We start from the raw sequence: 21614 nt of genomic DNA, 5'->3' as shown, positions 1-21614 counted from the left end.
TATGTCTAAATTGTCATGACATTAGAAGTACATATGGAGTAGTTGCAGGTGATGCTTGGGACAGTTCTGATTGTGTTAGTTCGGTTTTATGTGTTTTTTGAATAGAAGGGTTTTTATTTCTTTTTGAAGGTTTTGCAGTCTGTGGTTGATATCAATTGGTTGTAGAGTTGGGGGTCGAGTGTTGCAGCTCGAATGGCTAGGAGGTTGTCGAACAGTTTTTTTCTTTTGACGTTTTTGGTTGGAGGGTGTGTGAATGGTGCACAAGTTCTCCTATGTCTGTTTGAAGTGGATTGAATTATTTAGCTGAAGAAATTAGTTACCCCCCATTCCACACACATTAATTCTCTTCCATTTTTGTTCCCATTATAAAAAACACTGATAAGTTCCCAGAAAAAAAATACATTAAAATAAGAAGTGAAAACAAAGGCCCCTACAGATGAGAACATAACATAAGAATAGCCTAACTGGGTCAGACCAATGGTCCATCATGCCCAGTAGCCCATTCTCATGGTAGCCAATCCAGGACACTAATACCTGGTCAAAACCCAAAGAGTAGCAACATTCCATGCTACCGATCCAGGGCAAGCAGACACTTCCCCCATGTCTTAATAACAGATTATGGACTTTTCCTCCAGGAATTTGTCCAAATCTTTCTTAAAACCAGCTACACTATCTGCTTTTACCATAACTTCTGGCCACTTCATTTTTAAGTTTAGATCTTTCCTTTCAAACAGAGACCTTGCTAGATGTCAAATACAGCACAAGGTAACTTCACATGGACTTAGCTGTGCAGGAAATGTGAATCTCCTCATACACCCACCATATAGTGCAAAAATGTGCAAAGGTCTGTTTTTTTCTTTCGATCACTACATAGCCTAATGCCACACAAGCAGCGCTGTTACAAACATATTCTGTAGGTCAATGCTAAGGATAACAAAGTTTCCTTCCTTGGACCAGAAGGAGATAAACCACTGGAAGAGATCCCAAAACAACACCCAAAGACCCACTCAGTGTGTGAATCAGTTGAGTGGAGTGGACTAACTGGGGGGTGGAAATGGGCCCGTAGTTTGCTCAGCAGAATTTCCCAGACCACCTCTTCCTCTCAACACATTGACACGCTGCCACCATCACCACTAGGAACACCTCACTGGGTAGGCCAGCTATGCTATAAACTTTATAAAACACATTATTATATTTTCTTATAAAGCACATATTTTAACTGACCTCTCTGACATCCTCAGCCTTTCCATTCACAAAAATAGAAGGAAGAAAAGTTCCCATTTCCTGCTGTCTCATGTCCCCGGCCTATACAATATTTTTTTTCTGCAGACCCTTCAAAAGTCTGACCAAATACTCGTTTCACTTGCATTATAAAGTACTGAGGATGCCATCTCTCCCCAATCCCAGGTCCTAAAGTCTAAGACAGTAGCGCAAACTAATGCTGCCAGATACAGGAAAAAAAAATTTTGATTCGATTCAGCCCTATTGAATTGGTTTTTCAATTCGATTTTCCTGCCCAGTTGGGTGATTTTTTTCAAAACTCCTGGTGGGTTTTATAGCTTTTTCACCCCCTTTGGCTTCTCCTAACCACACTGGCGCTGTGGTGTAAATAAAATAAAGAAACAAAAAGGACTTTTCCTCTTTCTGTTAAATCCTAGCTCACGTTTGCAGTCCAACACCAGCTCTGGCAGGATACACATTTCAAATCTGACATGTTATAATCACAAAACAGAAAATAAAATTAATTTTTCTACCTTTTGTTGTCTGGTTATATTTCAAATTTTGTTGGTCCAAGGCTCTGGTTTTCTTCTGATAACTTGCTTGTCAGGGTCTCCTTCTTTCTGCATGCTAACCATCCATCTGCCAACTCTGTCCTCCCTTTCCATTTCCCTTCCCTTCCCAGGAAGTCTGGTATCTTTCCTTTTTTTCATCTCCCTCCACAGATCCACCTTTTCTTAAATACCCTTTCATCCGGCATCTCTCCCTCCTTCCCCACCATCCCAGAGTCCACCATCTCTCCGTTTCTTTTCCTAATTACCCTCCTATCCAGTATCTCTATCCCTCCTCCACACCATCCCTTGTGTCCAATTTCTCTCCCTTTCTGTTCCTTCCCTCCCTAAATCCCATGGTCCATCATCTCTCTCCCTCTCCTCTATTTTCAGACCCATTATTTCTTCCCCCCCCAAAGTTTGGCATATGCATGTCTCTTTGAACATCCCCTTCCCTCTGTGTACTTCTAAATCATGGTCCCCCCCCAAAGGCCTGTCCCCCCTTAAAGGTCTGCCTGTCCCACCTTGAAGGCCTGCACCCCCCTTGAAGGCCTGTCCCTTCCCCTTGTAGGCCTGTCCCCCCCTTGAAGGCCTGCCTGCCTGTCCCCCCCTTGAAGGTCTGCACCCCTCGAAGGCCTGTCCCCCACTTGAAGGCCTGTCCCACCCCCTTGTAGCTTCTCCCCCCCCCCTTGTAGGCCTGTCCCCCCTTGAAGGCCTGCCTGCCTGCCTTTCCCCCCTTGAAGGCCTGTCCCCCCTTGAAGGCCTGCACCCCCTTGAAGGCCTGCACCACCCCCCTCGAAGGCCTGCACTCCCTTGAAGGACTGCACCCCCCCCCGAAGGCCTGTCCCCCACTTGAAGGCTTGTACCACCCCCTTGTAGCTTCTCCCCCCCTTGTAGGCCTGTCCCCCCCTTGAAGGCCTGCCTGCCTTTCCCCCCCTTGAAGGCCTGTCTCCCCCTTGAAGGCCTGCACCCCCCTTGAAGGCCTGCACCCCCCCTTGTAGGCCTGTCCCCCCCCTTGTAGGCCTGTCCCCCCCTTGAAGGCCTGCCTGCCTTTCCCCCCTTGAAGGCCTGTCTCCCCCTTGAAGGCCTGTCTCCCCCTTGAAGGCCTGCACCCCCCTTGAAGGCCTGCACCCCCCCCTTGAAGGCCTGCACCCCCCCTTGTAGGCCTGTCCCCCCCCTTGAAGGCCTGCCTGCCTTTCCCCCCTTGAAGGCCTGCACCCCCTTGAAGGTCTGCACCCCCCCAAAGGCCTACACCCCCCCCCGAAGGCCTGCACCCCCCTGAAGGCCTGCCTGCCCCCCTTGAAAGCCTGCACCCCCCCCCCCGAAGGCCTGTCCCCCTTGAAGGCCTGCCTGCCTGCCTGTCACCCCCTCCCCCTTGAAAGCCTGCTTGCCTGCCCGCCCGCCCCACCCTGAAGGCCTGATGCCCCGACCCACCCCGAAGGACCGCTCGCCCCCCTGGCCTCCCCGCACCACCTATGAACAGCCGCAGCAGGATCGCGAAGTCAGCGTCAGCGAACCCTGCGCTGCTTCCTGCGCCACGGTCCCGCCCCTCCTCTGACGTCAGAGGAGGGGCGGGATCGCGGCGCAGGAAGCAGTGCAGGGATGCTGACGCTGACTTCGCGATCCTGCTGTGGCTGTTCATAGGTGGTGCGGGGAGGCCAGGGGGGCGAGCGGTCCTTCGGGGTGGGTCGGGGCATCAGGCCTTCAGGGTGGGGCGGGATCGCGGCGCAGGAAGCAGCGCAGGGATGCTGACGCTGACTTCGCGATCCTGCTGCGGGCTGCTTCACAGATGGTGCAGGAAGGTCAGTGGGGCGAGCGGTCCTTCGGGGGTGGCGGGGGACTGAACGGCAAGGCCGGGAACACCCCCTTAGGGCTGGTACCCGGGGCGGCCCGCCCCCCCCGCCCCCCACTAGGTACGCCACTGTGTCAATGGAAAAAATGTAAAAAGCTGCCTTTCTCCCTGTAATTCAAAACCGGCTTGACCGATTTGAACGAAACTTGGTATGCAGATCCCTCACTACCTGGGGTGATATGTTCTGGGGGTCTCGCGGCCCACCTGCACACGTGGGCGGAGCTACAAACAGAAAATCAGATTTCACCCATTCATGTCAATGGAAAAAATGTAAAAAGCTGCCATTCTCACAGTAATTCAAAAACGGCTTGACCGATTTGAACGAAACTTGGTATGCAGATCCATCACTACCTGGGGTGATATGTTCTGGGGGTCTCGCGGCCCACAACTCTATGTTGCTTGCTCAAGGGTGGGTTCACCCAAGAATTTATATGTTCTTGCTCCAGGAGGTGAAACTAAAAATGTTGTTTATAATCACGTTTTGCGTTAGTTGTATTGTATTCATTTTGTCAAATATTTCACATTATAATTTGAATATTGTACTTTTTATTAAGCTGTAAAAAAATAATTTCATTCACCACTATAAAGTATCTTTATTTGAATCCATTTACAGTGTTATTGCTATAATTAAATACCCGTGCAACGCCGGGGCATCAGCTAGTCTACTATAAATGCTGGCTCCCCATACATCCTAATGGCTTGTTTTTGTATGGCTTTTCCTTGGTTTTTTTTTTTTTGGTTTTTTTTTTTTTTTGCAAAAATGCTCCTAATGGCCATTTTTGAAACAAAATGTTGGACATTTTTCTGGTTTTAAAACAGTCATTTTCTCTACTGGATTTTTGGAGGTTTTTCCCAAAACATCCAAAATCAAGTTTAGACATCATATTTAAAAATTCCCCTCCACTTATTAGCTGGCTTATAAAAAAAAATGGATATTTAAAGCCGCAGCCCACACAGTTCACACCTTTGAATATCAAGGAATAACAACATCGGCGATGAGCAAAACATTCACTGCCCAATGGCTGAATATTGACTCCATGTTCCTATATATCATTACATTTACATTACACATTAGTGATTTCTATTCCGCCATTACCTTGCAGTTCAAGGTGGATTATATAAGGAGTTATTTGGACATTTAGGAATACATAATAAGTTATGGAGTGGAGCGGGTTGCTATTGGGGATTGAGATGATTCTTGCTGTGTTAGTTTGTCTTTAAAGATTTCTTGAATAACAGGGTTTTTATTTCTTTTCTGAAGGATTTGTAGAATTGGTAGTCTAGTTTTGCTGCCTGAGTACATTGTTTTTCATTTGACGTTTCTGATTGGAGGGTGCGTGAATGGAGTGTAATCAGTAACCATACTCAGTAGGTTTTATCCGTCTTTAAATGAAACTTTTTACTGATACGGCTCTTCAATAAAGTGTAAGAATATTCAAACTTGTGATTTCACAGGGTTTTAAATTCTATTTTCTAACGTGATAGTGCCTCTGTCAGTGAGCGCTCTAAGAGAATTTCCCTTGCCCTCAATTTGGGCATCAAGCTGTCAGGCAGTTTTTTAATGCAAATCCCACTGCCACTGATACTATGCTTAACTAAATTGTATCTGACTTATTTTTAATCTACATAACAAAATTAATGAGATGGTTAAAAACAGTCCGCGGTTACAGCTTTGATCAGGACATCTCCATTCTTCTTTCATCTCGCCCCTGACTTTGGATGGCTATAAGACAAATTGTTGGGAGTTTTAGCCAACCTTCCAGCTTACTGATTTCTTAATTAGGACAGTTTTGTGGGTTTTCACATGTAGAGACTGAATATCATGTTAATAATGCACTACTCTGGATATTACCGGTAATAAAGGTAATATTATTGAATCTAAGGGCTCCTTTTACGAAGGTGAGCTAATGGTTTTAGCGCACGCACTGGATTAACGCGCACTAGTTGAAAATCTACTGCCTGCTCAAAAGGAGGCGATAGCGGCTAGCGCGCGCCATTCCGCGCGCTAAGGCTCTAGCGCAGCTTTGTAAAAGGAACCCTAAAAGAAGCCCGACACATTCATGCTCCCTGTGAACTTTTAATCTCTTCTTCACTCACACACAACTAGAGAATGACATGGGGACAAATTTTTCCCTGTCCCCACGGGAACTCATGTACCCGCCCTGTCCCATTCCTGCAAACTTTGTCCTCATCTGCACAAGCCTCAAACACTTTAAAATCATAAGTGTTCGAGGCTTGTGCAGTTAAGGCAGAGTTTACAGGAATAGGGAAGGGACAGGGACAGCAACAGAACTCGCGGGGGAAGGAAAGGGGAAATGAGTTTCTGCGGGGACGGGGAAAAATTGGTCCCCGTGTCATTCTCTACACACAACCTCTTTCTTCACCCTCTCCACTCTCACACAATCTATTTCATAACTCTTATTATCCCTTCTTTCTCACACTCAGAGACACGCTTTCTAATTTTCTCTTCTCTGTGCCCCTATGTTCTCACTACCATGGTCTCCCTTCTCCATTCTTTCCCCACACACTCACGCCCTTGCTCTCTCATCTCTGTGATCCTCACTGGTTGAGCTGCTGTCTCTGCACCCAGAGGTTGTGAGATCAAATCCCGGTGCTGCTTCTTGTGACCCTTGGGAATTCACTTAATCCTCCAGTGCCCACTGCTTTGAATGTAAGCTTTGACATGCCAAAGTCACAAAAAGGCGGTATACAAGTCCCCCATTCCTTTTCTTGCCTCCCTTGCTCTTGCCCTCATTATCACATTTGTCTAGGTACAAAATCTTTTGCTTTCTCATATTGATGCCCCTCCTCTTTAGATCTCTGCAGAAGCTGGAAATGCTCTCCCTTTCTCACCGATTGTCTTGATTTTCTAGTCAAAACCAATCAGAGGAGAAAGATAGGCAACCAGTAGTAGCAGCACACACAAAGTTTCCTCCCACTTCTCTACCTGCCCAATTCTCAGGAAGCAGCGCGGGACCAGGCAGACAACCTGATGCGCCGCTAAGCGACAGATCGGAATAGGAGGCAGCCGGGAAGCGGCGGGAACCAGACAGCCAGCCTGGTGCGCTGCTCTCAGTGAGAGGCCGCATCCAGAAATTTAAAAAAAAAAAATGTACATGCGGGAAGCGTCAGGGAGGAGGAAGAGGGCCAGCCTGCCTGGGGGTGAGGAGAAAGAGGCCGGGGCCTGCCTGCTGCCTGCTTGGGAGATAGGGAGGGAGAGGCTGGGACCTGCCTGCCTGCCCTGCCGAATTAAAAATAGGGAGGGAGGAGGCTGGGGCTTTCCTGCTGCCTTCCTGAGGGGGAGGGGAGATCTGCCTGCTTGCCTGGGTCGAGGTCTGCCTGCCTGCCTACCTCCCTACCCACCCGGTCCTGTCTTTACCTGCCTGCTTGCCCTGTCCCTACCTGCCCTGTCCCTATCTGTCTGCCCTGGTTCTACCTGTCCTGTTCCTTGCCCCTGCCTGCCCTGTCCCAGCCTACCACTAGACCACTAGAGGGGGGACAGGGTGCAGAGCTTGGCAAGGAGTGTGGGGTTGGGTGCAAAGCCTGGCAGGGAGAATTTGGTTCAGAATGTTTTATTTCTAGTTTTCCTCCTCTAAATCTAGGGTGCATCTTATGGAGCAAAAAATACGGTAAGTTGTTTCACATTAGAAAAGAAAGTCATATGAGGGAGACACTGAGTAAAGAAGGGAGAGAAAAAGGTAAAAACAACTAGAAAGTTTGGCACGTCAGGAAAAGGGGATTGTGGGGAAAAAAAGAAGCAGAATGGTGGTCAAATAACTACAAGGTAGAAGCACACCTTCAGTTCGCTGTTCTTTTTATTTCATGTGGAGGAACTTAGGGCATTGTATTATTACTGCTATCAAAAGAGAAAGCAGGACTATAAATCCTAGAATGCTTGGAGCTGTGAGTTGAATTGTTGCTTATAAGAAAAAAGAGCAAAGATTTATTTCTGTCAGTCTCATCTGCACATACTGCAGGTTTTTTTTCTGTTCCTTCCATCTTTAACCTACTCCTTCTCTTTGGATCTACTTCTTAGGTAAGTAGCTTCCCCCAGAGCTTTTGCACTTGCACTCTCTCTCTTCCTATGTGCCTTCCCAATAACTCCTTTCCACTTTCTCTTAGGTTCCTTATTTTTCATTCAGTTGCTCATTCTTTTCTCTCTCTCTGGGTGAGCAGATGGTGTACTTACCTGTTGGTACCTTCTCATACTGTGTTCTTACTTTCTGATGTCTTCTTTACCTTTTTATATGTCTAAGAATGTTTCTGTCCATGCATCCGCCCTCCTCCAATCTCTGTGTTCAAGGACAGGGGGGCTCCGTTCTCTATCTTACTCGCTGTAGAGATTGTTCCTTGTTTTCTCTTAAGCTGGTTTCCAGGGTCTCAGACTTTCTCTTTCATCACAAATCTATCGATATGTGGGAGCCATGCTTCCCAATATTCATTGCTACTTAACCAGCCAGGCATTGAATATCCAGCTTGAGCGTCGGGGTTGGGCAGACAGCACACTGCCCAGCTGAATATAAGGCCCTTGGTATCTAGCCACAATGGCCACACTATTTATTTACAGCACAGAATAGATTGTCAGGGTTATAATTGAGATAACCATTTTCAGTTTGAAGCCAGATCTAAGTGCCTTGAAGTTTCACATTAGCCTCATAAATAAATATTTGAGAGCCTTCTAAAACCACCTAAGGTATTCATACAGTAACTGAATCAAAATAATGTTACATCAAGTAATTATTGCCTCTGTTCTCTGTGGAATATTTGATTAATGGTGTCTATTGCTGATGCAGAATTACAGTAGAACTTCCCCATTAATTATAAAAAAAAGTCTCCTCACAAGTCTTACATGAACAAGTCTTAATGAGGACTCGTCTCCAGAATATCAAAAGAGTTCTGTGTGTAAGAGTAGCAAACCTCTAGGGAAATGTCAGTTTGAGAACTCTACCTTGCATGGGAGGAGAAGGTCTTTAGTCCCCTCCCCCTCCCCTTCAACACCCCCTTACAATCTTTTGGAAGAAAATCACTGAGTATGCTAAGGCTAAAATATTTATACACTACAGCAAAATTCTTCAGGCTTGGTCCTCATATGTCACAGCTCATTCAGGTTTTCCACAATTGTGCGTGAGATCTACAGTAATTTCATGCATTGCCTCTTCTGTATGCAAATAGATCTTCTCCACATTCTTTATGGAAATTCTGAAAATCATACCAGGTTTTTAGCCCTCAAGGAGGATCCCCGCATTATAGTCCCATTTCACTTTCACTGTCATGAACACAAATGATTTTGAAACTCATGAGGAAAGCACTACATTTAGGAGGTTCTCCATATCTACATCTAATAAGAAAAGCTGAATGTCAATAGATTCTCAACATAGGCAGCACTTTCACTGCAATGCAATGCTTCTAAGGGTATCTCCTATTACTACTTATCAGTTATATAGCCCTGAAAGGCATACGCAGCACTGTACATTTTGACATTTATAGACGGTCCCTGCTCAGAAGAGCTTACAATCTAACTTGGACAGACATGACATAGAGAGTTGGGAAGGCAGAACCCAAGGTGAGAGGAACTAGGAGTCAAAAGCACTCTCAAAGAGGTGGGTTTTTAACTAGGCCTTGAACATTCCCAGAGATGGAGCCTGCCTTATGGATTCGGGCAGCTTGTTCCAAGCATACGGTGCAGCAAGGCAGAAGGGATGGAGTCTGGAGTTAGTAGCCAAAGAGAAGGGCACAGAAAGGAGGGACTTACCAGCTGAGCAGAGCTCACAGGGGGGGGATCATAGGGGGATATAAGTGAAGAGAGATAGTGAGGAGCAGCTGAGTGAGTGCATTTGTACTGGTTAGTAATATTAACACATGGCCGAGGTTCAGGTGTAGTTATCAACATGGATTGCCATTGGATGTGTAATTTTTACATCTAACTCATGCTTTTGACAGTAGCTCATGTTGGTGTCTGAAAGTGGAGGAGTAGCCTAATAGTTAGTGCTGAAAGTGGAGGAGTAGCCTAATAGTTAGTGCTGTAGTCTGGTAACCAGGTTCAATTCTCACTACAGCTCCTTGTATCCACTGTGCCACATACAAAATAAGTAGAAGTATATAATATGTAAACTGCTTTGATTGTAACCACAGAGAGGCTGATTCTGGAAGCGGTGCCTGCTGCATGTCAATCACAGAAAGGTACAGCTTCCAGAATTGAGGTTTGCAGGGACCCTAGGTGCCAGAAATGTAGGCCAGGATATAAAAGTCTTAAATTTCCAGCACATAGGGTCTTGTCAGAATCACAGCCAGCGGCACTTAGTGACACCAAAGTCTGACACCGCTCCTAAACATACCCACCTACAGGTTTTGGCATCACCATGGGCTGCTAACCACCAGGGACCTAGGCACAGTCCAGGAGGCCATGTAACAGCAGCTATTTTTTAATGAGGGTTTAATTGAGTTTTAATGATGTGACCAATTATTGCGCCACGTAAATCCAATTAAACCACTTACGTTAGGCGCCAGTAGGCACGATCTAGGTGCCTAATATAAGGTGACTTGTTTGTGAATCTGGGCCAAAATGGCCATATATCAAGTCCCACCCCTTTCCCTATCACTCCTCAATGGATGGTATCTGAGGTTTTGGAGGTGTAATAAAAGCAGTGGTATAAACGATTTTGGGGCTTTTTCCAGTAGATCTATGGTTCCCAGAGGGAGTTTCTGGCCATGAAAGGGGGAGGACTTCAAGAGGAAACTAACAAGGATTCTTAGGGGGGGGAGAGAGAGAGAGAGAATAGAGATGCTCCTTGCACTATTGGGATTAGTATTTCTGTCCTTTGGTGCAAGCGGAAGATACACAAGAGATCATGGTGGTCTAGTGTGTCTGTAAATTCTGTGAAATGTTTGCATCAAAGAGGAAAACAGCAACAGTTTTTCTCCAGGTGATGCAGTGTGAAACTGGAGAAAAGAAGGGAGCCAGAAACATTTCACAATATTTAAAAGGGAGAAAGAGAGCCTTGTAGAGAGGCGCAAAAAATTCAGATAAATAATTGAATTAAAGGGAGTAAAGGATAGTCTCATTGAAAAAGTATTATACCTAGAGACTAAAGACTGAATTTATTTATGGATTTTACCATACGAACATATGTGTCTGTCCACTGATCACTGAACAGCAAATTTCACAGTAAGATATTTATTTGGGGACCATACAATCTGGTGTATCCAGGTGTACTTTAATGATAAATTTTTTTTTAAGTTTTGACTTTGTGTTGAATGATAATATGACTATCATATTTTATATTATCAATATTTGCATGTAAACTGCAAAGGATATTACACTTAGCAGAATTTATAAATTTTAGTAAACAAATACTGTATCACCATTCCTTGTTCAACCTCTTCACCCTCCCATTTCCTACCACCTCTCCCTTTGTAGCCTTCACATTTGCTCCCCACACCTCTTCATGTGCAACATCCATATTCACTAACTCCCTTCCTAGACCCATCCCTGTTCAACCTTCAAACCCCTCCCCCTTTTACTACTATCTCCTAAATACCCTTCCCTGTTCAATATCCATTCTATTCCCCCCATCTCCTCTCTCTGTGCAGCCTTTACACTCTCGTACCTCTTGCCATCTCTTTCTGTGCAGTCTTCATAGTCTCCTACACCAGTAGTGATTCAGTTCACCCAGGTGTACAAACTGACTACTCCTTTGTCTCTCCTATAGTACTTTTATTTTTTTTTATTTATTGGTATATATTAACTACCTTTATGAAGTGACTCACCCAAGGTGGTGAATAGCAGATATAGCTGGGTATGAAACTTACTATTTTGCTATAGTTAGTTAGATGCCACCAGCTCATGTTTCAGTACAAGTGACTTAATGAATTACAGATTTAAAAAGAAATCGGTTTTGTGCTAGTCCAATAAGGTCCTCCAGTGTCATCCCCATGGTTGTTTTCAATGTGTCCATCCATCTGGTTGCAGGTCGTCCTCTTCGCCTGGTTCCTTCTATATTCCCAAACATGATGTCCTTCTCCAGTGATCTTTCTCTTCTGACGATGTGACTAAAATAAAACAGTCGCAACTTCATCATTTGGGCTTTGAGTGACATAGCGGGTTTGATCTCTTCCAGAATCGATTTGTCAGTTCTTCTGGCAGTCCATAGCATGCATTAAATCCTCTCCAGCACCAAAACTCAAATGTGTCAATCTTCTTTCTATCTTGTTTTAGTAGTGTCCAGCTTTCACTGAGAAAATGATTGCTTGGACTCCTAAATAGATCTCGATCATAGCCAGAGTTGCTCGATAATCCTGACTGCTTCCCCTCCCTATTGTGGTTTACCTTTTTTGTATTCTTTACTTTTAATTTGTAGTTCTCCCAACTTTCCTAATGTTTTAATGTTTTTGTTAGTTAAGTGTTGTTAGGTGGATATTTGTCAATTTCATTTCCCTCTTTTTAACATAATTTGTAAAATGCTTAGAAATTTTGTTTTTTGTAAATTTTTAATAAATTTGAAATTTTTAATAAAACTTGAAAACATTTGGAGTTTTATTTACTTGCCTTTGAATACTTTGTCGAGAGCCTTCATTGAAGAGCGACCAAGTGCTATTCTGCAGAGTATTTCTTCCCTGCTAGTTGCTTCTTTGTTTACAAAAGCGCCCAGGAGATAGAATAGAATTTCTATCACCTTCAAGTTCAAAATCCTCATCAATTTCTGTGTTCATAATCTACGTCTTGTTAATGTTCAGTTCTAATCCCATGTTATGACTATCGGCTTTGACTTTTCTCAGAAGATACAGCATTCTTTGGTGATAGCACCTACTTTGAAACCAATGCTCTCTTCTTCCAAATTTGCTTTTCTGAAGCTGACTTCAGGTAAAGGTTGAACAGGTAAGGTGGCATAATGCATTCTTGCCTGACGCTACATTTTATTGAAAACCAATCAATGTTGCCTTATTCAGTTCTCACTGCAGCTTCTTGATTTTCATAGAGGCTTTGTATCAGCTGAGTTATGTGTTTGGGTATTCCCATTTGCACTAGAGTTCTCCATAGTTTATTGTGACCCACATGGTCAAAAGCTTGCTATAGTCAATGAAACAAAAGTATAGGGGCTTTTGATATTCTTTGCTCTTCTCCAATATCCATCTAACATTAACATTAATGTCTCTTGTTCCTCAACCTTTTCTGAAACCAGCCTTCTTTGTATTATTTTCAGTAATATTTTACTGGCGTGTTGAATTAATGCAATCGTTCTGTAGTTGTTGCAGTCCTTGGCATCACCTTTCTTCAGTATAGGTATGAACAGTTGGCCATGTTTTTTCTTTCTAAATCTGTTGACAAAGTTGAGGCAGGGTCATGATAGCACCTTCTGAGCCTTTGATTAAATCAACTGGAATACCATCGATACCAGGTGACTTGTTTTTCGATAAAGCTTTAATTGCTGCTATGACTTCTTCTTTTAAAATATCTGGTATTTTCATCTGCATCACTTTCCAGTTCAGTTTCCCCAATATTATCCTCATTGCATTTTTTATATAAATGTTCTGTATTTTCTTTCCATCTCTTTTTAATGCTTTCTAGATTATTCAATATCATTCCATTGGCGTCTTTAAGCATCCCCAACTGAGGGTGGAATTTCTGCTGCAATCTCTTAACCTCCTGGTTTTCCATTTACATATTCTGATTCAATTTTCTGACGAATATCCTTTAGATATTGTTCTTTGTCTTGCCGAACTTGACGTTGAAACACTCAGTTCATTTGCGATACTTTTTCTCTATCACTGGAAAGCATAGCTAACTTTTTCTTCAATAAGAACACTGTTCTGTTTTCAGTCTAACATTATGACAAGTGGTCCCGATTGCCCTATATCAGCTTTTGATAGCGAAACGCAGGCCATCATCAGTATAGGGGCTGAATTTAGAACATCAGCGACATGAGATCTTGTTGAAGATAACAGTTTTGTTGAAGACAACAGATAAGTTTATATTTTGAACTTTAATATATTTGAACATTGAACTTTTGTATTGAATGCAATAATATTAAATGATTTTTGAGACTAAGACATTGAATCAAATAAGAATCGAGTAAATTAAGGAGGTTCTTCTGCCTATGAAGAGACACAAGAGAGGTCTGTGACAACAGTGGTTCTGGCCTGTGCGAATAGTGGTTCCAGCCTGTGCCCTGAGGCTTTTCCTCCTTATTAGTATTATTTTATGAATTAGGTGGACTTCTGTTTGTTATAAACGCTCATGAATTGAGTGAGTGGAAATAATTTATTGAGTTGAATATATTAGATTTCCACAAGTTCTATTTTTGATAGCTTAAAGAACCCCACTATTTACCCTTCTCCACTGAAAATTTTAGCCATTTAACCCTACTTGTATTCTCTATTTTCTATCCTTCAACCAGTTCCTAATCCATAATAGGAACTGGTTGAAGGAATTGGCGTTACTTTGGTCACCCTCCAGTCTTCTGGTAGCAATGCTGGATTTGAAAGATAAATTACTAACAATAGTTGTACAAGTTCATTTTTCATGTCTTCAATTCTATCAGTACTCTGGAGTGTATACCATCAGATTCAGGTAATCTGCTACTCTTCAGTTTATGAAATTGCCCCTTTACATCTTCCAGTGTTAGAGATTTGTTTCAGTTTCTCTGACTTATCAGCTTTGAATACTAGCTCATGATGAGTTAGTATTCAGATGGCAGATGAAATTCAATGTAGGGAAATGCAAGGTCATGCATATAGGGAGAAAGAACCCGATGTTCAGCTACCAAATGGGAGGATTAGTATTAGAGAGAAGTAACCTTGAAAGAGATTTGGGTGTACTGGTGGATACAACAATGAAGTCAACGGCACAATGTGCAGCAGCCGCGAAGAAGGCAAACAGAATGTTGGGTATTATTAAGAATGGTATTACAACCAGAACAAAAGAAGTCATCCTGCCGTTGTATCGGGCAATGGTGCGCCCGCACCTGGAGTACTGTGTTCAGTATTGGTCACTGTACCTTAAGAAGGATATGGCAATACTTGAGAGGGTCCAGAGGAGAGCAACACGAATAATTAAGGGCATGGAAAACCTTTCATACACTGAAAGATTGGAGAGGCTGGAGCTCTTCTCCCTGGAAAAGCGGAGACTCAGAGGAGACATGATAGAGACCTACAAGATCATGAAGGGCATAGAGAAAGTAGAGAGAGATAGATTCTTCAAATTTTCAAAACATATAAGAACAAGAGGGCATTCGGAAAAATTGGAAGGGGATAGATTCAAAACAAATGCTAGGAAGTTTTTCTTTACTCAGCGTGTGGTGGACACCTGGAATGCGCTTCCAGAGGACGTAATAGGACAGAGTACGGTACTGGAGTTCAAGAAAGGATTGGATAATTTCCTGCTGAAGAAAGGGATAGAGGGTTATAGATAGGGGGCTACTGCGCAGGTCCTGGACCTGTTGGGCCGCCGCGTGAGCGGACTGCTGGGCACGATGGACCTCGGGTCTGACTCAGTGAAGGCATTGCTTATGTTCTTATTCAGGTACACTAGGTTTTTCCCTGTCCCAAGAGGGCTTATAATCTAAGGGGCTCTTTTCCTAAGCTATGTTAAGAAGCTAATATAGGTTTACCACTTGGTAGACAATAGGACAGTCTCACACTACAGGCTCCTGCATTAAAAAGGCAGCCACTGTGGTAAAAAGCCTATGTTAGCTGTCTAACATAGGAGTGAGCTGCTATGGGCTTATGGGCAGGCAGAAGAGTAGCCAGCTGTGACAGCTAGCACAACAGTTAGTACCAAGCACTAGTTCTTACAACTCCTGATTAGTGCAGATGAACTTACTGACACCTCATGAGAAGGCAAAATGTGCATCTGCACTACCAGCAGTCCAGTAGCACAGCTGCCAAAATAGTTTGTGCAGTGTGGAATACTGCCTTTGCCTTCCAATTCCCTTCCCAAGTCATCCCCCCCAAACCTGACCCCCAAGCCCTAAAAGAAGCACCAATGAGCCACTAGAAAAAAACTCAGCCCTCTTCATTCCAGAAACCCAACTCCTCAACTCAAACTCTACCCCGTCTCCTAGTCAAGTCCCCTTCACAAGGACTTTACCTCCCTGTCCAACCTAATCATTGTCAAAAAAGGCCTACCTCTACCACCAAAACCCTGCTCCCTGTCATAGACACCCCATCTCCTTCCCTCCATCACCCCCATCCCACGAGACCTACCCAAGGGTCTGTACAACAGGTATGTCAGCCACAGAGGCAGCAGTCTCTCTACACTGCCACCTAGGTCTTTGCCTCCTCTAAAATGGTAAAATGGCACCTGCCCCTCCCCCCAGCAGTAGTCTTGTTTTACTTCTGCTAGGGGGTCATAGAAACATAGAAACATAGAAAGATGACGGCAGAAAAGGGCTACAGCCCATCAAGTCTGCCCACTCTTCTGACCCACCCCATCAAGTCTGAGTGCTAATGACCCAGATCCTTAGCTCGACCCCCACAGGGATCCCACGTGGATGTCCCATTTATTCTTAAAGTCTAGCACGCTGGTGGCCTTGACCACCTGCACTGGAAGTTTGTTCCAGTGATCTACAACCCTTTCTGTGAAGAAATACTTCCTGGTGTCACCATTAAATTTCCCTCCTCTGAGTTTGAGCGGGTGCCCCCTTGTCATTCTTCCTTTTGTGGCTGGATGTAGTGCAAGACTGCAGCTGGAGAGTAGGTGCCATTTTGGAGGAGGCATCAACCCGAGCAGCAAAGGAAAGGAAATGCTGCCACCACAGCTGACATTCCTATTGTGCAGACCCAGGATTGATCCCAAAGAGTAGAGGGAGAGTAAGGAAGGGAGCAGTGTCTATGACGGGCAGCACGCCTTTTCTGCTGATGGGGGGTGGGGGTTTGGAATGTGGGTGACCTATGACTGAGGGGGAGCAGGGTGTGAGTTGAGGGACTTGGGAAGGCCGGGGACCTTTGACTGAGGGGGAGAAGAGTGTGAGTTGAGGGGCTTTGGAAGGCCGGGTTTGTGTTAGGGCTCCCTTGTGCTGTTTCTCGGAGGTCAAGAGGACCACAAGGAAGGAGAATCAGGAGGGTGAACTGTGAAAATGGGGGTTGGGGAGTGCTGCCTTGTTTTGGTGAACAACTATTTATACAATCTAGGCCTGCACCACTTACATATGGTGCCTAAAAGCTGGGTGCTCCAGCACTATCAGGTACTGCATGTAACATGATGCCTCTGCGGTAATCTTCGCTGTGTCACAAATGCAGGGCAGATGGTGGCCATGCTCCTTGCATTTACCACACAGCCTTTGCATTAACCGTAATGTTTGTCTTAACTATGCTGTAAGTGCTATTTATAGCACCTTGTTAAAAAGGCTCCTAAATTTGAACCTGAAAGGTTAAGTAACTTGCAGTGACATAATGAGGGTGGGAAGCGCCTGGGGAAGTGACACGCATGCCCTCTTCTAAGCCCCCGCTCCTCCCCCAACCTCCACAGCACACACCGCTTCCCTTCTCCTGTACCTCTTTAACTTCCCCGGTGCGAGCAGCATCTCCAACTTGCTGCCCACACCGGCCTCGACTCTCCCTTTGATGTCACTTCATGGTCCTGCAGGGAGGAAGGCGGGCGGAGAGGATAAGTGCCAGCACCCCCATCAAGACGGCACCTGGGGTGGTCCCCACCCCATTCCCTTTTACTATGCCACTGGTGACTTGCCCCAGATCACAAAAAAGAAGCAGTTGGATCTCAGCTGTGCTTCCCTGGGTGTCAGCCTAGTAGTTTAAGCATTAGACTACACCTCCAAGGGAACTATTACTGTGAATCTTTATACCCAAGTGTCCAGGTTGACTAATCCTGTGCCTCTCCCTATAGTGCTGTACCATCTCTGTGAGTCAGAATATCCCACTGCTTCTCCGTCTTTTGCTGAGTGAGTCAGTAGTATAACCAGGAACACAGGCTGAGAGCTCCCATGTATCTTCCTCTAGTGCATTTCTTATTTTATTTGCAATGTTCTCATGATTCAGTTTATTCCAGAGTGCAGCTGCACCTGAAGCCAGGCCATTGCTTTTAAATCATTTCTGCACAACGGTGAAAAATTATGCCTGCATGACACCCTAAGATAATTTTCTTATTTTCCCTCTTCTACCACAATCCTTCTCTTGTCTTTCTACTTTCTTAGCTCCCGCTCATGTAAGCCTTTAGAAACAGTAGCTCTGCAAAATTATTGACTATTGCTCAAGTGCTTAACAACCAAATCTGGGTAGACACTCAAGTGACCTTTGAAGTAAATCTTCAGTGGAAAACTTGTCTGCCCTATTCTCCTGCTTCCAACAGGACTTATTCTTTCAGTTTACTCTTTCCTCTCCCTCACCCTCTCTCTCCCTTTCATTCCACACTTCTTTTCATCTTCCTTTTCTTTCTAAAACTTTCATTCCTTTCCACAATTTTCTCCTGCCTCTTTCTCTATCTCTTCTCTGTTTCTATAAGGGCTTGGCTCAGTTAAGTAAATGGTGCTGGACTAGTTGAGGCTCGGCAGAGCAATCTATTTATCATAATCCTTTTGAGAAAAGACAGAGCAAAGCTCCGAGACAGCCTGGCTGCAAACAAATTACAGAGACGGGGGGAGAAAGGTGCTGGTAAGCAAAATCTCAGGGTAAGGATTCTCAGTCTTCTGTACCTTCATGATTTTGTACATCTTCCTTATTTTAGGTAGCACCACTGTGATCATGCACATGTATTTGTCATTGCAATTTATTTTTTTGCTTAATGGCCACTGTGAAGTACAACAAAATAGAAAGCAAATAAACATGTACAGAAATCAGCCAGCTATATATAAAGCTCTCGTGGACCAACGTAAAAACAGTGTACTGATGGTGCTTTAGTTCATGTCTTTTCAATGGAAGTTCAAAGCAAGTTACATTCAGGTACAATAAGCATTTCCCCATCCCCAGCGAAGAGAAAGAAGCAGAGAAATGAAAGTTTAGAGAAAGACAAAATGCATGACAGTAGACAGAACAGATACAAAAAGCAGAAAGGAGACAAGATTGGTGGATGACTGCAGTCCTAGTTTTGTCCCACTGCTTGTAAAGACTTGCAACGCTGTGTTTGTTTTGGGAAATCAAAACAAAATCATAAAATGAAATGTTCAAAAGACTAGAACTGACTCAGCCCATCCTTAATGGTATGAAGTCATCTGGAAATGCTACAGGTAGACAAAAAAGGGAACAAGTATGAGGAGATAGTCAGATTTAACTAATAAACAGATGTATCATGAAAGAGGGAAGCAGAAAGACCGAGCCACAGGGGTATAAGGAGAATTTAGATGGCTATAGAAAATGGAGTACAAATGATGAAAAAAAAGATCGACATAAGGGTTAGAGAATGACACGAGGACAAGTTTGTCTCCGTTCCCGCAGGAACTCAATTTCCCCGTCAAATCCCCGTGATTTTTGTTGCTGTCCCTATCTCTGCCCCATTCCTGTAAGCTCTGCCTTAACCGCACAAGCCTCGAACACTTATGATTTTAAAGTGTGTGAGGCTTGTGCAGATGAGGACAGAGCTTAGGCATTGGTGGAATGAGGCATTATGACATCACAATCTGAGCTCTAGAATGTTGCTTCTTATGATTTTAAAGTGTTTGAGGCTTGTGCAGATGAGGACAGAGCTTGCAGGAATGGGGCAGGGACAGGAAAAGAACTTGCGTGGATGGGACGGGAAAATGTATTCCTACAGGGAAGGGGAAAAATTTGTCCCAATGTCATTCTCTTTCTTTTCCTGCACCCTTATTAAGGATGCAGGAAAAGAAAGAGGACAAGGCAAAAATTGGTGTACTAATTAGGAAGAAAAATAGAATGTAGGAGGAAATGAAATGGATGATAAGAGTGTATAAAATAATATAATTCTGTTTTTTTAAGGCTGTTGGAATGACATAGGGCTCCTTTACTAAGCCACGTTAGGGCTTTAAGGCGTGAAATAGCACGCGCTATATTGCCCCGTGCGCTAGACCTTAACACCAGCATTGAGCTGGCGTTAGTTCTAGAAGCGTAGCGTGCAGTAATTTCCTGCGTGCGCTAAAAACGCTAGCGTACCTTAGTAAAAGGAGCCCATATTGTTAGGAAAAGCTTTATAAACTGTAGAGAGAGGTAGAGACAGATCAAGAAATAGTTATGAACAATACGAGAGAGAAACAAGCAAGCAAGGGGAGGTAGAAAAGGATTAAAAAGAAAGATATGGTAGAAAAGATTAAAAAAAGGAAAGATAACAGAGATAGTAGACAAGTATACATGAAGACAAAAAGAAAGATGACTTTTGTGAAGAGTTAAAGAAGAAAAGCAAGAGACACGAACAAAGGAATCCAAGTATGTGACAAACAAAGTAATGAAGGAGGATGGTAATTCTTGGTACATGAGAAGAAAGTGTTTTCAATTCTATAATATGAAACTGGCAGATGGGCTTTGTTTTACAGCACCCGTGAAGTTGGTGTGCAGCAATCCTGAACAGAGTGCCAAGGCTCTCCATATGGAGCAACCAAGACAGTGTGAAAGGAACGATTAAGAGTGGAGATGAAAATCAGAAACCAAAGGGATGATAGCCTGGTATTTGACCTTGTGCCTCCCACAGGAAACCAGGGCAAGCTCCAAGGATAGGCACATCCATGACCTGGGATATGGCAAGGGCTTCAAGCCATTGAACCAACCACTACTATACACAGATTTCAGCAGCAATAATTACAGTCTACAAAATAGCAGTTTGCTTATTTTGGGCTCCATTGCTTTAAACAATAGTCTTATACTTCCTTTCTTTCTCTCTTGATCTTTTTTTTTTAACATCTTTTAAATAAATGAGTTACAACATACTTCCTTTTTTGGAAAAGCTCATCATTCTTGGATTCCTGCATTATTCACATTTCACATGTACCATTGAGAAATTCCCATGTGATTATAATACGGATGAATTGCTTTCCAAAGGTGGTTAATTAATCCAAATAAATAAATAATAAAAAATATGACTCAAGGGAGCAGTGATCTGATATTGCTTTGATTCCTCAGAATAGGAGGAACTTTCAAACACATCAAACACCAGTATCTCTTCAAGAAAAACAAAGAAAGATTAAACAAATGCAGCTCTTCAGCTTGGAAAAGAGACAGCTGAGAGGAGCTATGACTTTAGTCTACAAAATCCTCAGTGGAGTAGAACGGGTACAAGTGGATCGATTTTTCAGTCCATCAAAAATTGCAAAGCCTAGCGGACAGTCGATGAAGTTACAAGGAAATACTTTTAAAACCAATAGGAGGAAATTTTTTTTTTCACTCAAGAGAATAGTTAAGTGCTGGAACGCATTGCCAGAGGTTGTGGTAAGAGCAGATAGCATAGCTAGTTTTAAGAAAGGTTTGGACAAGTTCCTGGAGAAAAAGTTCATAGTCTGTTATTGAAAAAAACACGAGGGAAGCTACTGCTTGCCCTGGATCAGTAGTATGGAATGTTGCTCTTTTTTGGTGTTTTGGGCGGGTACTAGTGACCTGGATTGACCACCGTGAGACCAGGCTACTGGGCTTGATGGACTGTTGGTCTGAGTCAGTAAGGCCATTCTTATGTTAGAAAGGTATTAACCCCTGGATTCTATATATGGCAACTAATCTGTATGCATTGTTGATTAGTGTGCACAACTTAATTGGTTACCAAGCCAATCCGCACTAATTACCACTTAATGAGCATATTCTATAAAGTTGTGTGTGTAAATTCTACCACGTAGAACTCAAAAAGCGGCATGTACTGTACACACACTGTAACAGAATATGCCTGATCTGTACCTAAGTTAGGTATGGGCATTTGCACTAGGTTTTTATTGATATAAATGGCTGCGCTGAAATTTAAATCATAGGAATGGGCTCTACACGTATTCTATTGCTCGAGATGCGGTTCACAGATTAGTGCTAAACGCAGGGTTTGGGGAATGGATATGTGTTACCATATTGTTCTGTTAAGATAATTGCCTCATGGGGACAATTCTGCATCTAAGTGCCTC

General features: G+C 43.7%; 1 protein-coding gene across 3 annotated transcripts in view; it reads right to left on the bottom strand.

Annotated features, from left to right (window-relative positions):
* Positions 1–21614, bottom strand: part of LOC117366745 (ephrin type-B receptor 1) — a 908513-nt gene that overhangs the window by 716442 nt on the left and 170457 nt on the right. The window lies entirely within an intron of this gene.

Source organism: Geotrypetes seraphini, chromosome 9 (assembly GCF_902459505.1).
Source record: "Geotrypetes seraphini chromosome 9, aGeoSer1.1, whole genome shotgun sequence".
NCBI classification, from domain to species: Eukaryota; Metazoa; Chordata; class Amphibia; order Gymnophiona; family Dermophiidae; genus Geotrypetes; species Geotrypetes seraphini.
This window is presented reverse-complemented; position numbering and strand designations above follow the sequence as displayed.